The 8152-nt window shown below is 50.5% G+C and overlaps 1 long non-coding RNA gene across 1 annotated transcript; it reads right to left on the bottom strand.

Moving 5' to 3' along the window:
* Positions 1-5091: 5091 nt before the first annotated feature.
* LOC308624089 lies at positions 5092-6345 on the bottom strand. The gene is made up of 3 exons (XR_014016921.1): positions 6276-6345; positions 5686-5771; positions 5092-5560 (listed from the first exon to the last, which is right to left on the bottom strand). It is a non-coding gene; the product is annotated as an uncharacterized lncRNA (long non-coding RNA).
* Between the last annotated feature and the right edge of the window lie 1807 nt (positions 6346-8152).

The following is an 8152-nucleotide window of genomic DNA, read 5'->3' as shown; positions in this document are numbered from 1 at the left end:
CCTCTACTTGCCCGTCCCTTTGTAAATAGTCCTTTATAAATCAACCATCTGTTTCCATCTCTATGGACCCAGCTGTTTCCATACTGGACCCAGCTTATGTGCCTCCCCAGAACTGCTCAGCCCTGCTGGCCTTCTGAACACTGGCTGCTTCCTAGCCGCAGTACCCCAGTGGTGGCCCATACGGTCTCTGCCTTTGTAAATCTAGGCTTCCGCCTTCCCAGCCTCAGTTCCTAGTGCTGCTGGTGTGTTAGCCTCCCCAGGGATGACGTGAAGGCTTTAGGGCAGCCTCCGTCATGTCCACCGCACTGGGAGACTTGACAGCTCTGCTTCTACGTCTGACCTGCCTGCATCCATGGCGCGTCTGTCTTTCCCAGCAGCTGCCCCAAGAGCCCAGGTTACACAACCCAGAAATGCAAGGAAGTGAACGCCCCACAGGGGAAATGTGGACCAAAGAGACTTAAGAGAAGACAAAGAGTTGAGGATTAAACTGCTTGCCTTTTGTCCCTGCAGGTAACTGTTCTAAGAGGCAGAGGTTCCCTGGGTCTCTGGCAGAGGTCCCACATGACCTGGTGACCAGTGTACTTTCTGTACACTGCCACGCTGCCTGATTCACATTCCTGTCTGGATTTCTGTGAAGCTGTGGCCAGCTCAGGAACAAACCACTTTATACTGCTTATCCTCTCCCAGCCTCACTTTCCTTTTTCCTTCACTTTTTCCCTTGACTCATATATCCCAATACGGCATTGCTACACAGGCTTTGCCTCAGCCTCTGCTTTCTGGGGACAGAGCTAAGACAGGCATTGAGGGGGCTGCCCTTTGTGGAATCCTGCTTTGTGTGGGCCTCAGACAAGGCTCCCACCCTTCGCAGCCCAGACTTTGTCTCCATCCTCCTTGCTGCAGAGGCACAACCCATGAAGACCAGGCTCCTGGCCCGAGGCACCACAGGGTGCCCAGGGCGACGAAGGCTCCAGCTGCCCTAACCTTTCTGGATTTGCATCCCAGGCTCTGAGATTTTCCCTTGCTTTTCTGCCGCATCAGTATTATATATTTTATTTTATTTTACTGTATTGTATTGTATTGTATTGTATCCTATTCTATTCTACTCTATTTTATTTTGCCGCGCCGTGTGGCATGTGGGATCTTAGTTCCCCGACCAGGGATTGAATCTGCACCCGCTGCAGTGGGAGCGCAGTCTTAATCACTGGACCACCAGGGAAGTCCCCCAGTCATTTATTTTAAAAGGTGTTGTTAAATAATTATCCAGCATCTTAGGTGTTCTGTACCAGGAGGGTGCCCCTAGACTTTCTCATTGCCTATATTACCTGGAAATTCTCTTTCTTTCTCATTTTTTTTTCTCTACCTCTTCTTTCTTTTCCTCGGCCCACTGTCTTTCATCCCTCCCAGAATTTGACAAAGATGTGTCTCTGGAAAGCCTCCAGACTGAATCTCTGGGATTCAAAGTTCTGCACTCCCCGGCCCCAGCCCCAGCTCAGGGTTCCATGTAGTGTATCTACAAGAGAATTTGATAAACCTGCTAGAACTGGGTGGTCAGGCAAACAGCAGGCAAGCACAATAGGTGTATAGCCTGGAGAGGTCCTAGGGAGGATGTGGTCCCTCCGTTTCATCATGCTGAGTGGGAAACAGGCATACATGCACGGGCTTAGCCCTCCAGCCAGCCAGCCCTGCTTCTCACACACAGTTAGAGGGAGGGTTGAAAGAATGACTCGAAAGTGTTTCGAAAATAGCTGTCCATGCCACGGACGGTCAACTTACCTATGGCTCTGACTCACTGTGCAGGGAAGATGCAGTGTGTGCCCTTTGGTCACAGTGAGGCTCCTAATGACATCATCCATGAGCCCCAGTGTCAGACTGTGTGCCCCATATGAATTGTTCAGAATCGGTTACCCAACAAACGGAGAGTCAGGGGAAAAGCAGCTGTAAATAAAGACAGAGAAGAATGACCAGTTTCATGAATCCTCTGTGTGCCAGCTGCCTGCCTTTCTGAAGGTCTGCCTGACTGTTTCTCCAGCCCAGGTGTCACCTGAGCAGGTATCCTTCTGGATTCTGGTCACCCACAGTGTGGTGTGTCCAACGACCACCCTTGGGATGGGGGTCCTAGGTGCACAGCTGAATTCAAGGACTCTCAAAGCTATTCAGGCAGCTTTTCCATGGGGCCCTCTGGCGAAAAATCCATTCAGTACAGGATTGAGTCTTGGCCCCCTTGTCCAGCTGCCTTGCCCCTTGCCCTGGATGTTCCCTAGGGCCCTGGAGAGTGGCCTAGTGGACCTCATGGCCTCAGCTTTTTCCTCCCCACTGGGGCTTTTAACTTCTGTGTCCCTCCTCCCTCATCGGATCTCTGCTTCCCCGTCTTCAGCAGATTCCTTGTCTGCTCTTGTGCTTTACCATTTTCCTTGTCTTTGGCAAACTCGATGAGTCAATGTCACCGTCGGCTCTGTGAGTTTTGGTGCGAGGCAGAAGCCTAGCAAAGCAGGGCTTGAGGTGTGCATCCATTGCGTTAAAAGAGGTGCGTGACTTCAGGTCTGCCTGCAAAGGGCTCCTGATCGTGCGGGGGCAGGAAGGGTGCTCGGTGAATGGATTCAGCTGTTCTTCTGAAATGTTCCCTCAGAACATCCCTTTCAGCCTTTCTCTAGCAGAAGTCCTTTCAAGGCAAGCATTTTCTCTCCTGAAGCCTGGCTTTCGCTCACTCTTGCTCCTGCCTGTCAAACTTATTTTCTGCCAGTCCGTCTGTCTGTCTGTCTCTGCACCTGAGTGCTCTCCTCACTGGCTTCTTCCCCCTGAGAGGTGAGGTGAGCAGTGCCTCAGAACAGGGTGCAGGCCCCCAGGTCTCGGCCTGGAGAGGAGGGAGGGTGACACCTGCTGGGTGACTGCTGAGTCCACCCAGCCTTGCCCGGCTTCTGGAGCCTTCTGAGCAGAACTGCTTCCTGCTCCCACTCTTCCACCTGGTGGGAAAGAGCCCCAAGCTTGAGGTCCAGTGCCCCCCACCCCTGCACCCAGTGCCTGCACCCACCAGCCGCCTGGCCCCCTGGGTTGTCTCCCCTTGGCCCTGCAGGGGGTCCTCAAGATGAGCACAAACACTTTGAGAGTTTTAGGGCTTGGATACCACATCCCAAGAAGCGTGGGATCTCCCAAAGAACAGGGTCAAGCTGGGCTTGACTGGGTGACCATGGCCCCTCTGAGAGCGACACAGGAAGGGGGGGCGCCCTCAGTGAGGAGGAAGGCCCCAGGTGTGGGAACCGCAACCCCCCCAGGCCCGGCTTCCCTCAGGCACTCACTACGTGGTGACCTTGGGCAGTGGCTGCCCCCTCCCAAGCTGGGGTTGTGCTCCATAGCCTGAGGGTGACCACGGCTCCCTCGGGAGCTGCCACAGGAAATGACGACAAGGTAAATGTGCAGCTGTCCATGTAGGTCAGGTCAAAATGTTCCTGTAAACCTCCAACAAGACAAATGTCATTCTCTGTTCTGAAACTTTTTATCTCTATAGGGATGGCAAAGTGTTATATCTTTAAAGGTCAGAGCCTTGAGAACTGGCTATCCTATGTATCTCAGGCTATAGGCAACATTCTTAACCAGAAGCAAAAGCAATAGAATACAAAGGTTAAAGTAAAAGAAACATCTGATATGGAGTCAGATTTGCTCTTCCCTGTTATAAGGCGAACATGTTGGCACCAGGACATAGGAGTGGACGGACACAGTCCCTGCCCTCATTATGCTTCTGTTTAATGAGCAGACAGACATCAAACACACTCCATGTCCAAGAGGGTGGTGGTGAAGTGGGACCGGTCCTGTGAAGAGGAAATAAAGGACTGAGAGAATTGACGCAGTGGGGAAACCTAATGCAGCTGAGCGGGTCAGGGGGTCTCTGTGTAGAACCCACTTGCCATCTAAAGAGACAGCCAAGTAGGGAGGGGAGGGGAGGGAGGGGAGGGGAGGAAGGGGCCAAGGCCAGAAAAAGCTTAGAATCTTAGGAACTGAAATGAGTTCATCGCTGCTGGAGTATACTGTAACATGAGTGTAAACCAAGGGATCCTGCCAACTAAGAAGGGTGGTTCACACAGAAAACACGCCGCTCCTCTGTTCTCCGGCCACTGGGCTGCAGGAACTTTACCCTTTGCCCATTTGGCAGAGAGACAGAGCCTTAAGGTCACCTCTCCCCCACCCCCATCCACCCCTGGCAGCCTCCAACACCTCACAGAGGGTGGGACAAACGGGCCTTCCCTGTTGGACAGCTCTGAGGAGTGTCTGGCTTCCGACAGATGTCATAAGCACATTCACCAGGACCAAAAGCTTTAGGTCAATGTCTTCCAGTAGTGTCCAACAGCAAGAGCCACACACATAATTTTCTAGTAGTGATTTTAAAAGTAAAGAGAAACAGGTAAAATTAATGTTAACAAAATATTTTATTAAACCCAGTACCTCTAAAATATTATCATTGGGGCTTCCCTGGTGGCGCAGTGGTTGAGAGTCCGCCTGCCGATGCAGGGGACATGGGTTCGTGCCCCGGTCCGGGAAGATGCCACATGCTGCGGAGCCGCTGGGCCCGTGAGCCATGGCCACTGAGCCTGCGCGTCCGGAGCCTGTGCTCTGCAACGGGAGAGGCCACAACAGTGAGAGGCCCGCGTACCATAAAAAAATAATAATAATAAATAAATTATCATTTCAACATGTAATTAATATAAACATTATGAATGAGATATGGTACATTCTTTTTTTTATGCTGAGTCTTAAAAAAATCTGGTAAATACTTTATACTTACATGACAGTGCAGTTGAGACTAGCCACATCACCAGTGCTCCACAGCCACATGTGGCCTGTGACCACTGCATTGGACAGTGAAGCTCTAGACACTTCAATTTTGAAACCATGGCTCCCCAGATAGACCAGCCCACTGGCACAGAGAAGTTTTAGAAGAATACTCAGGGAGACAGACAGCACTTACAGCAACTAGTGTGGAATTACAAACAGGGTGCTCCCTACCCCAGGGAGATACAACCAGGCTAAGTCGTGAGCTTGGCCTGGAGCACAGCCCAGACCTCCCCTCTGGCAGTGTACCCATCAAACACCCCTCCCCAGTGCCCTGAGTCTACCCTCATTCATCTCTTTTTTTTAATTTAATTTAATTTATTTTTTTATACAGCAGGTTCTTATTAGTGATCCATTTTATACACATTAGTGTATATAGGTCAATCCCAATCTCCCAGTTCATCATACTCTCATTCATCTTGCCAATGCTTTTTTTTCTCCTCAAAGAACTGAGTGTAACTGGTCTTCCTCTCTTTTTTTTTTTTTTTTTAAGTTTTCACCTGTATTATTACCTTCAGATGCGAAAGAGGACAACAGAGCCAGTGTGATGTGGTAGAAAGAACACTGCCCAGGGCATCAGAGAAGGCAGAATCCAGTTCTTGTCCATCTTTTACCAGACCTGTGGTCCATGGTGAGTCACAAGTGTCAGTACGGTGTGGTAAGGAAGAGCTCGGATTCCGAAGTCAGACTGCAGCTCTAGGTCCTGAACTGTGCCCATTTCTGTGCCTTCACATCCTTTCTGTAAAATGGGAACAGTATCAGTGTTGTTCGAGTATTAAACAAGGTAACAATTGCAAAACACTTAGCACAGAGCTTGGCACATGGTAAACATTAATAACTAGGATGATGATTATTATGTTTTACCTGTTGTTATCTCTGCACCTGTTTTCTTGGTTATAAAGTGGAGGTAATCATGCCTCATGAACCTGCTTTATAGGGTTCTGCGAGGCCTACAAGAAATAAAGAATGTGAAAACACTTTATAAAACTGGGAAGCCCTTTATCAAGTCCAAAAATTCCTTCTTAGTCCCACAGCCTAGCTGGGGGTCTGAGTTTAAACAGCCTTTACAAATTGAGAATTGGGAAGGGGAGTCTGTGTGATACCCGTAGCTCCATCACTGGACGAGGCGAGGCCTAAATGCCCAGCTTCAGCACTCTTTTCCTGGGTAAACTCTGACTTCGGCTCTGTTTTATCATCTCTATGATGGGCTGAGAACATCCAGCTCGCAGGCCAACGGATTGAGGGTCAATTGAGCCCCTGACTATGGTGTGCCTGGCACAGGGCCTGCCTGACTTGGGGCCCTGGAGGGGACCTTGCTGCCCACACCGGCCTCAGCCAGGCCTGGGCCAGCAGTTCATGTGACAACCACAAAGGGGAGCCTCAAAGCTTCCACTGAGGGAATGGTTCACCAACCCCACCATCAACAACCCCTCTATTCCCTGTTCCCCCCTCACCTGCTTTTCTCTCAGGGCCAGGACGAAAGCCCTTTAGGAAGGAGTGATGGTCGTCGACCCTGAGTCTGCCCAGAGGCATCTGCTTTGGGTTCGGGAACCTGCAGAGAAACAGCCAGACACTGCATGTATGTACATTTTTGACTTGGGGTGGACTTCCTGCCTACTCCACTCATCCTACCAGCTGAGTGGCCTGGAGTTACTCTAACCTCCTTGGGCCTCAGTTTCCTACCCTTCAAGGGAGGTGGTGCCTATGGGAGAGCTTTGTAAACCGTGGCCTGAGCTGCACATGCAGTCATGGTCATCCTTCTTATCGTCCCCATTCTGTGGGCTCGACCATATCAGATTCCCTAATACAGGAAAAGAGGGAAACCCCCCTGTTGGCCGCCTGACTGTTAAGCTCCCACCTGAACATCACAGATACTCAGACAGGGCCACTCCACAACAACAAAAAGACTAGCCCCACCCTCCCACATACACACCTGGACCAACACTGGTGATTGCTGCCCCGTTACCAGGGACAGCTCTAGCCCATTTCAATACTCCCACCACCCAGGCAAAAGTTACTAGATTCCCAGTCACTGAATTCCCCTGCTTCTTGACAGCAGCTGATCCAGAACTAACCCTGCCTTCTGTATCCCTCCAAAGACTCATCCAGCACAGGCCCAGATCCTTTAAGTCCCTCCCTTCCCACCGTCACTCAAGAATCCTTACCGAGGGAGCATCTGGGATGGAACAGGACCACAGAGAGTGAAGAGGGTTCTAAGGGGACAGGCAGTTGCCTGTCATCAAAGCCCTGGAGACCCCAGGAGAAGGGGGTGCATTGAGCGACCCCCCAGTGTGTGAGGCCCATAACCCATCCTCTCGACTCTGTACAGCTTGGTCCTTCTGGCCTGTCCTCCCAGGTGAATGCTTCACCAAGACCTCTTAGAAAGAGAGTGTCGCTTCCTCCATGTATCCCCAGAATGCAGATTTTTATTACCCTGTTTGGGACCTTCTTGCCTTGAGTAGTAATTCTTCATTTCCTGAGAGCCCACAATATTCCAAGCTCCGTATGATGTGCTTTACATGTGTCATTGCTAATCCTCACACCATCCTTGCCACATGGATTATTAGCCTGATTTTTTACAATAAGGAAACTCAGGCTCAGAGAAATAACTTGACCGAGGCTTGAGTGGCAGGGTCAGGATTTGAACCGTGACAATGTGACTCAAGATCATTGTGGGTCTGCAGGTTCTTCACAGAACTGTAACACAAAGCCTTGCCAGTTTCACCTGCACATACCACTCCCTCCCAAGAATGCAACTGCTGCAGATTTTTTTGTCAACAAAGCCATGTGCTTTGAGTAAAATCAAGGGGACTCCCATAGCCAAAGGCTGTCCTCTAGGCCCGTGCTGACTGCCTGCCCAGCCTGAAGCTCTGGGCCTTGGGGAATGCTGGGGAGAGGCGGAGACACAAGGAGGCAGAAGACAGTGCTTGGTGGACAGAGGCAAGACAGACCACTCCCCTGTCCTTCTGATAATTGCTGATTGCTCAATGTTCCCTGAGCTGTCTCTTTTTGCAACCTTGAAGTTTGGAAGCCGAACTGAGATCGAAACTGTGGAGGGATCGGGTAGAGACCCTGCCCTGTTCATCTTTATGTCACAAGCAACCAGCCCTATGCACAGGGTATGGCATGCAGGAGGTGCTTAATAAATACCCATAAGTGAGTGAGCAAACAAGTGAGTCAGGGTGGTGAGTCATGCGTGGCATACGTACAAAAGTGCAATACAGAATAGGGGTGGTTACCAAACACTACTGAAGAGTTAGCCTGCAAACGAAGACTTGTTTTGGAATAAAGGGACACTTTTGCTTCAATTTGCAAATGAGCCTGTACGACT

This window comes from Mesoplodon bidens (assembly GCF_964165515.1).
Source record: "Mesoplodon bidens genome assembly, chromosome: 10".
In the NCBI taxonomy this organism is placed as follows: Eukaryota; Metazoa; Chordata; class Mammalia; order Artiodactyla; family Ziphiidae; genus Mesoplodon; species Mesoplodon bidens.
Note: the sequence above shows the minus strand (reverse complement) of the source record. Positions and strands in the feature narration are given on the sequence as shown.